This window comes from Equus asinus, chromosome 24 (assembly GCF_041296235.1).
Source record: "Equus asinus isolate D_3611 breed Donkey chromosome 24, EquAss-T2T_v2, whole genome shotgun sequence".
NCBI classification, from domain to species: Eukaryota; Metazoa; Chordata; class Mammalia; order Perissodactyla; family Equidae; genus Equus; species Equus asinus.
The window spans coordinates 48048557-48057325 of NC_091813.1; positions in this window are offsets into that span (position 1 = coordinate 48048557).

Here is an 8769-nt window from a genome sequence, read left to right on the forward strand (position 1 = left end):
GCCAAAAACTTGAGTAGGAGGAACCACTTCCAAACATATTTTATGAGGCCAGAATCACCCTGATAGTAAAGCCAGACAAGGACACTACAGGAAAAAAAAATTACAGGCCAATATCCCTGAAGAAGCTGGATGCAAAAATCCTGAACAAAATACTAGCAAACTTAATTCAACAGTACAAAAGGATCATACAACAAATAATCAAATTTAAAAATGGACAAAGGGCCTTAATAGACATTTTTCCAAAGAAGACTAACAAATGGCCAACAACAGATACATGAAAAGGGGTTCAACATCACTAATCACCAAGGAAATGTAAATCAAAACAACAATGATATAACACTTCACACCTATTAAAACAGCTATTATCAAAAAGATAAGAGATAAAAAGTGTTCGTGAGGATCTGGGGAAAAGGGAAGCCTTGTGCACTGTTGGTGGGAATGTAAATTGATGCAGCCACTATGGGACACAGTATAGATATTCCTCAAAAAGTATAGAATTACCTACCTTATGATCCAGCAATCCAAATTCTGGGTATATATACAAAGGAATTGAAATTAGGATCTCAAAGAGAGAACTGCATCCCCATGTTCACTGTCCATAGCCAAGATGTGAAAACAACAGAAGTGTCTGGCAACAGATGAATGGATAAAGAAAATGTGGCATATACATACAATAGAATATTACTCAGCCTTAAAAACAAGGAAACCATGCCATTTGTGACAACATAGATGGACCCAGAGGATGTTATGCTTAGTAAAATAAGCCAGACAGAGAAAAACAAAATAGGATTTCACTTGTATGTGGAATCTAAAATAGTCAAACTCATAGAAGCAGAGAATAGAATGGTGGTTGCCAGGGGCTGGTACAAGGGGCAAGGGGGAGGTGATGGTTAAAAGGTACAAAGTTTCAGTTATGCAAGTTAAATAAGTTCTGGAGACCTACTATACGGCATAGTGCCTTTAGCTAACAATATTGTATTCACTGTACTAAAATTTGCTAAAAATGTAGATCTTATATTAAGTGTTCTTACCACCAAAGAACCCTAATAATAAAGGGGATGGGAGGAAACTTTTGGAAGTGACAGATTAAGTGTATTGCCTGAACGGTGGTGATGGTTTCATGGATGCATACTTATCCCCAAACTCATCTAGTTGTAATCATTAAATATGTACAGGTTTTTAATATGTCAATCAGACCTCAATAAAATCGTTTTAAAAAAGATATATGAGGAAGGTAGGAAAGGAAAAACTAGACAGATCCTGTGCAAAGTCTCAGAGGAAGGTACGATTTGGGAAAAGCCAGAAGTCCTATATCAGGGACATACTGGAGAGGTGAAACCAATCAAAATAAGACATCTACTAATCAGGCTAGGTATGTTAGATTTCATCCTTAAGGTAGTGATAGAATTTGAAAGATTTTTCAGCTGGGTAATGTCCTTTTTTTTCTTTTTACATTTTCTTCTGACAGCAATATAAAGAAATGAATGCCTGTGGAGGGAAATAAAGAAAGAGTGGAGATACTTAGGAGGCTCTTGATGCTTCTTCTTCTTCTTCTTCTTCTTCTTTTTTTTTGCTGAGGAAGATTCACCCAACTATCATCCATGCCAATCTTCCTCTCTGTTTTCAGTATGTGGGCCACCAGCACAGCTTGGCTGCTAACAGAGCAGTGTAGGTCCATGCCCAGGACCAAACCTCGGCCACCAAAGTGGTACACCAAACTTAACCACTAGGCCACTGGGCCAGACCTTGATGCTTCCCAATGATTACCTTCAGTAAATAATAATAAGGACTTGAACCAAAAAATGTTGTTGATTAATGAGTTAGTGGGTAAGGCAGGTCAAAATGTCAATGTGAGATTACTGACTTGGGAATGTGGATGTGATGTATATGGTGGCACCATTACCAAGATAAGCAATATAAGAGGGAAAACAGGGTTTCAAAGAAAAGGTTAGGAATTATTTAGTCCATGTGGGGTGTGAGATGACTTTAACTAACTATAAAGTAATTTTACTTGTCATAAATCTCAGCCCTGGGAGCGGGGTGGGGATAGGTGACGCAGGGTAGAGAAGATAGGGGATCTTCCTTTCATCTGTGGTCTGACATCTACTCCCTCCAACATCGTCAGAGACTTCATTCTACCAAGTAACTCTGTCTTCCTTTTTTTCTTCCCTCCATCCCTCTCTTCCTCAATTCCTTCTCTCTCTCATATCCCCCATATTTTCTCTCACTATATTAACACATATTAATCTTTTTCATCTTCAAAAAATACCTCTCTTTCATCCTTTCTTGGTCTCCAGCTGCTCGCCTACCTCTTTTCTCCCTTCAGAGTCAAGCTGTATGAAAGAATAGGTGTACGTGCCGTCTCCATTTCCTCATTTCCCATTCCGTCCTCACTTTACTACGATATCTTTTGCCAAGATCACCACAGACCACCCAGTCTTCAGTTCCAATTTACTAGACCTCTCAGCAGATTCTAACGCTGTTGATCATATCCTAGCTCTCAAAACATACCTTCTGCTTTATTTCAGCTACAGCTCCCAATTTTCCTCCTTGTTTTGGCCATTCTCTTTTCTTCTATGGATTTATCTTCCTCCATCTAAGCATGAAATATTGAACTTTCCCCCAAAGTTCCCTTTGGCAGGTTTTCTCACTCTATAGAGGCTCCCCAAGTGAGCTCACTTACACCCTTGGCTTGCACTGCAGCACACCTGATAATGATTTACAATTATGGCTCCAAGTCAGAGCTCCTGCCTCACCATGTGATGAAGAGACAAAAGGAGCAATCTCTTCCAAGGGGCGATTGCATGGAATCTCCAAGTTCATATCTAATCTTACAGTAAGCCCTACAGAAAAGAAGCTATTTATTTTCCTATACTCCCACAAAAGTCCTATCTTTAAATATTATTAGCCCCAAGGAGCTTCTCATAAATCCTCCAAGATGCAGAAGTGTGATCAACTTCTCTCAAACAGCATGGACTAAGCATAGGAGGAGGTGTTTTCTCAGAAAAACAGGGGCTTTTGACAAGAAGAGTGAATGCATGCAGGCAGGCACAAACAACGGATGCCCCCTGCACGCTGTGATACCACTAGAGACAGCCATACTTTCTAACTCCTGACACAGCCAAAACTTGAGAGAGAGGTTAAAGAGGCAGGTGACAAATTTCAATGGTTGTTGAGGGAACATGAAATTTTGGAGAAGAAAAAGGACTAGCACTAGAAAGCAGTAAGTCAAGAATGCCCTATGTAAGTGACGGGCATAGAGGAGAAAGGGTAACATGTTACGGGAAAAGCTGCAGACAGGGGAGCAAATATCCACAGAAGTATGAACAGACAGGTGAAGCTAAAAGCCAATGGAAGCAGACAGTCATCAGTACAGGACAGGAGAAGGCAGCAAAGCCACAAACTGAAGCAGGAGAGGCGACAACTAGTGTTTGCAGATACTGCGTAAAAAGCAGAAAAGGACAAGATTTGTAGTTGCCAGAATGCAAAAACAAAGGAACTGACAAAATGTGACAAAACAAAATATGTGTCCATACATGTGGTGGAACGGGATGCAATCAGAGGATTAAATCAAACCTGTGTATTTTGACCACTGAATTAACTGCTTCAGCACCGGGAACGGATTCTGCTGCTGGTAAGCCTGTCTAGCGAGTTGTTGGCACAATTAAGCGTGTTCACAACTATGACAGGACATATTGATATGAATATGTTCAGCACATAGTAAGGTTATATTTAGCTCCAAACACAGAGGATGCAAATTAAGTAAAGAGGGAAAGTCTGAGGTAGGAGAGCAAACAAGGATAAAATTGAGAGGTATTTAGGTCAATAAAACAAATAATCCTTGGGGGCTAAAAAATCTTAAGCTTAGGATTTTGCTTGGACAACCAAGAATTAATACATTGTCAGTCAGTATTTTGATCAGAATGTTATAAGGACCATACTGAAGAGTTAGAGTTAGTATTTCAAAAGGACGTTCAGCAGAGCAATTAAGGTTTGGGTGTAAAGATGTGGCCAGCTAAACAGATTGATAGGGGGTGGACTGAACTGTCTTGTAAAATGTTTTAAGATCAGCTAGGGAGGCTGTGGTTCGGCCAGGCAATTGAGAGGGTGCCTTATGACATACCCAACAATTAGTATGCTTTAAAGTATGGGCTGCAGGTTTAGTGAGGCTTACATAAAAATTATTTTGTAATGGCTTCATGGTTGATAAAGTCATATCAGGGAATGGGGCTAAGAAAGCAGGGGTCACAGAAGGCAAAAAGGAAGAGGGAAAAGGGAGAGTAGCTCACAGTGGTTGGGGTTGAATGAGGAAAGAAGAGATGGGGTGTAGAAGGGGATATGGGGGATAAAAAAATACACATCATATGTTTTATAATGGGACTTAAGGTTGTGGATGATTCTGCCAGGAGTGAGTCCAACTGTTTCAACTTTTGGGTTGAGGTCAACATCAGGGATGAATCCAGCCATGGAGCTGATGTCACAATGAGAAGTGAATATACAGGCAGGGCTGAGGTCATTACAGGGAAGGAGGAAGCGTATGCAGCTGAGAAGCTTAGGTCATTAATGCAGTACCATATCTGTGTCCCTACAGAAAGTGGGATGTGATTAAGATGCTGTCTGCAAAGACTGTGTGGCAAGGCGGGGCCCTAGAAGAACACTGATGGGTAGCCAGATAAAACTGTATCGTATCCTTCAAAGAGACAATCTAAGGAGGGATTCCTGGGGAGAAGTGGGCAGATATAACCAGGTTTGGGCTGGGCTGAGACAGAGAGTGTAGGCTGAGCCTATAAGTGGCTGGGGCTTGGGACTAAGAAAAAGTTCCAGAGCCTGGGCTGCAGGGTTGCAAAGTTTAAACTTCCTGCCTGTGCAAAACAGGGAGCGTGTGTGAACTTTCTTATCAGCTTGCCCAGATGGTACAAAAGAAGGGGAAGATGGGTCCTGAAAGGTGTCAGTGACCAAACACCAAAAATGAAGTCAGACACTCTATTACAATTGTTCTTTCTATTAATGTTATGGTTTTTAAAGGATTTTAAAAATATATATGAACCTACCAGATTAATTCCCAATTCCAAGTAGCGTTTTAAATAATGCTCTCTGGAATGACAGCAGAGTTGTAACATAATATAATAAAATGGAATTTTTCCATAATTAACCATGGCTTATAGACTAATAGAAAAATTAATAATACCCGGAAGTTGAAACTGCTAGAAACTAAGAATTTTCCATGTAAATACACAAGTAATAATAAATTAAACCTTAACTTCCTTGAAGTTACTTTCAACTTAAGGACTAAGGGATTGAAACAATTCAGATAGGATAAGAAATAACTAATAGTTTAACCTCTTCAGGAACCAGGCTTAAAACATATTTTTTTAACTTTAAAAATAACCAACGATTTTTTTCCTCCATTGTTTTCAACTTATATTCTGTCCACCTCTGTTTTTATTGAAATAGTTGTAAAAGCTGTATTGGGTACCATTTCCACCCAACAGATGCAGGAAATACTGGAAATCTTTTAACAAAATATGTACTGAAGAGATTTCCTTCTGAATTTTGCAGACTTAAGCAATTCACATAAACTAAAATTCAAAACAAAGCAAAACAAAACAAAAAAATTTTTGGCATTTAACCCGTGAGTTACAGAGTGAGATTTTAAAAGAGAGAGTAAAATTGTACTATGATAACTTGGGGATAGCAAAACAAACTTTCCTTGAATAAATAAGGTAAACTTTGTAGTTAATCTGCTTTAAACTGAAAGTCATTATATTTGAAAGTCCAATTGATAATAGAAAGTTATTTCTTTCCATAAATATCTAACCACATACCACAAACAAAATGAAAACATTTTTATAGAGACACATCTGGTTCAAGAGAGAGTGGTCATAAATAAATTCCTTGGCTATTAACGAAATGCATCATTTTAATATTTTGCTAAACATATTCATATCAGTATTCCCTGGCACTATGGGGTGTGAACACATTTCATTGTGCCAACAACTCAGTGGACAGGGCCACTAGAAACAGAACCAATTCCTGGTACCAAAGCAGTTAAGCCAGTTGTCAAGGCACACCAAATTAATCCAATCCTTTGATCTGATCCCATTCAACCACATGTATATATTTTGTATTTATTTTCAAATATAAAGCATATAAACTATAAAATAAACTCTGAATTGCTCCAAAACTGGTAGAACGAATGCTGACTCAATGTAGAAAATATATATTTCATTCTCTATTAAACGAAAGTTTGAACAAGGAGAAATTTCTTGACTAATCCTAAAATATCACTAAGTACTCTCATTTCTAATATAAAAATAAATCTCAGTTTAAATTTATACTCAGAAAATCCCATGAACATGAAAGTTCTTAAGTAGTTGATTTAGTATCTTATTTGTTTATGCCTTCTTCTCATTCGAAACATAAATACAGAGAAATTAAAATGATTGACCATGTGTTCTTCAACATGGCCAGATAACATACATTAAAATTAGCCTCTAGACATTTTATTGGTCAATGTAAAGAGTCCTATATAATCACTTATATGAGTCACAAATTACATAAAGCAAAAACAGACACATTTTCTAAAAATGTCTGTAATGGATCCCCCAGACACCCCCTGTGAAAGCACAACATGGAGTTTTGCTGGCTATTTTTTATGAAATCCCTCAGCTTATGCCAACTGCATCACTTCACAGTGAAAAAGACCAGTTCCTAAATACCAAATAAAATTTCATCAGCTGTTGAGGTAAAATAGTCTTATTCCCTGTTGTTATACTCCAGCATGCTTATACTAGCAAAAAATTTTGGACTTTTTTTTTAAAGATTGGCACCTGAGCTAATAACTGTTGCCAATCTTCTTCTTCTTTTTTTTTTCCTCCAGCTTTTTCTCCCCCAATCTCCCCTGGTACATGGTTGCGTATTTCTAGTTGTGGGTCCTTCTGGTTGTAGCATGTGGGATGTCACCTCAGCATGGCCTGACGAGCGGTGCCATGTCCACGCCTGGGGTCCAAACCAGCGAAACCCTGGGCCACCAAAGCAGAGCGCACGAAATTTACCACTCGGCCATGGGGCCAGCCCCTCAGATTTTTACACAGTGAAATTATAACTTGAAGGTCTGAGAAGGTAGAAAATATTCCAAATAAAATAGGTCTTATTTTTTAATATTTCTTAGATAAGCAAATGTTAATTTTCCTTAATAAATAAATACATTTCATATGTCTCTAGATGTCTATTCATAAGTCTGGGGTTGGAGATACCCTGTATCTTTTAAACAATACAGTAACTTAGTTTGAAAATCAGCAATGTTGAAACACTTATAGAATGTGAAATAGCTCTAAGAATTATATCCAAATTCCTGAGACTAACTTCAGAAACACACTTTAAATCTATGTAACACTCTCGGGGCAGAATAGGCAATTCACACGTTGGAAGTAAAATTATTAATGTAGGGTGTACAGCACTGGGTCTTAAGAAAAAACAAGAGAGGGAGTACAAAATTGTCAAAAAGGTGCCGCTCCAGCAAGTGGCGATGCTGTCGCTCATTAATATTTAAATCTCCACCTTTCCTGAATGGCTAACAGAGGATTCGTGCAGCCTGATCAAGCCTAGGTAACTTAAAGTCAAATAACATGTGGTATCACACAGCACAGAGTTCAGTTAAGAATTTTAAAAGCATTTCTAACTGTAACCTGCAAATATTTAGAACACAGAAAGGGCCACCAGTTTTAAAGAATATTATATAAAGTTGAATTAATTGTCATAACTGAGATGAGCAGCATATAGGCATTTTGTAATTTTCCGGAGAAGGTATATTTATGCACCTTAACACGATGTGTTAAATAAAATATAATTTTAACTCACAATGAAATTCATGGTGGCATCGTCCTAAGACCATTGTGTTAGCAGAGTCACTGTCTGCTTATTTCTAGCAATGAGCATTGAGGACCTTCATTTATTCATTCAACTAATGTTTATTGAACCTTAGTATATTCCAGTGCCAAATAATGAGATAATTAAAATTGATCAACCTGGGAAGCCAGACAGGAAGGAGGAGGAGGGGAGGGAAGCCTGAAAAAGAACTATTAACCCCAGAGAAAGTGTAAGGGGTGAGGGCAAGGGCTGGGAACATTTTTGAAACCCAAGATATTTTTCATAGGTGTGAGAAGTGAGAGGTGGGAAAAGTTGGAAAAATGGAAGTTTGAGATCAGGAAGCTGTCCGTTAGAGTTTGAAGTTATAGAAGCTTCAGCTAATAGTGCTTCAGTATACACTTAAAAGAGGATGGCTGGGGTGGAACAGAGACGAAGGTCACAGGGCTTGAGTCCTGAGGTGTACTGCCGTCCTCGTGGAGGCTGAAATAACTTCCTGTGATCTCAGGATGTGGGGTGTAAAAGGCCATTGTAAGCAGGTGGAAAGTCCTCAGTGAACGCAGGACGTGACTTAAGGGCCGGTACTTTAAGAAGAAATAGAGAATGATAAATAAAAATCATGAGTGCATCGAGGGACAAGAACATCAGTCAGGGAGCCTCAGAGAGCGAGAAAAATGAACTACTTTCACACAAGTAAACTTGGGAACAATGCTTCAATTAAAGCAAGAAAGTGGAGGGAAAATACTGTGAAGAGTTCTCTTCTCTTTTCTTGTTTTATTAGATGTGGCTTACAACACCAGGTACTTGGCTTGTATGTATGTATGTATGTATGCATGCATGTACTTTGTAATTACATTTCCTACCCTGTGTTGCAATTATTCAATGTATTTGTTTCATCTCTCC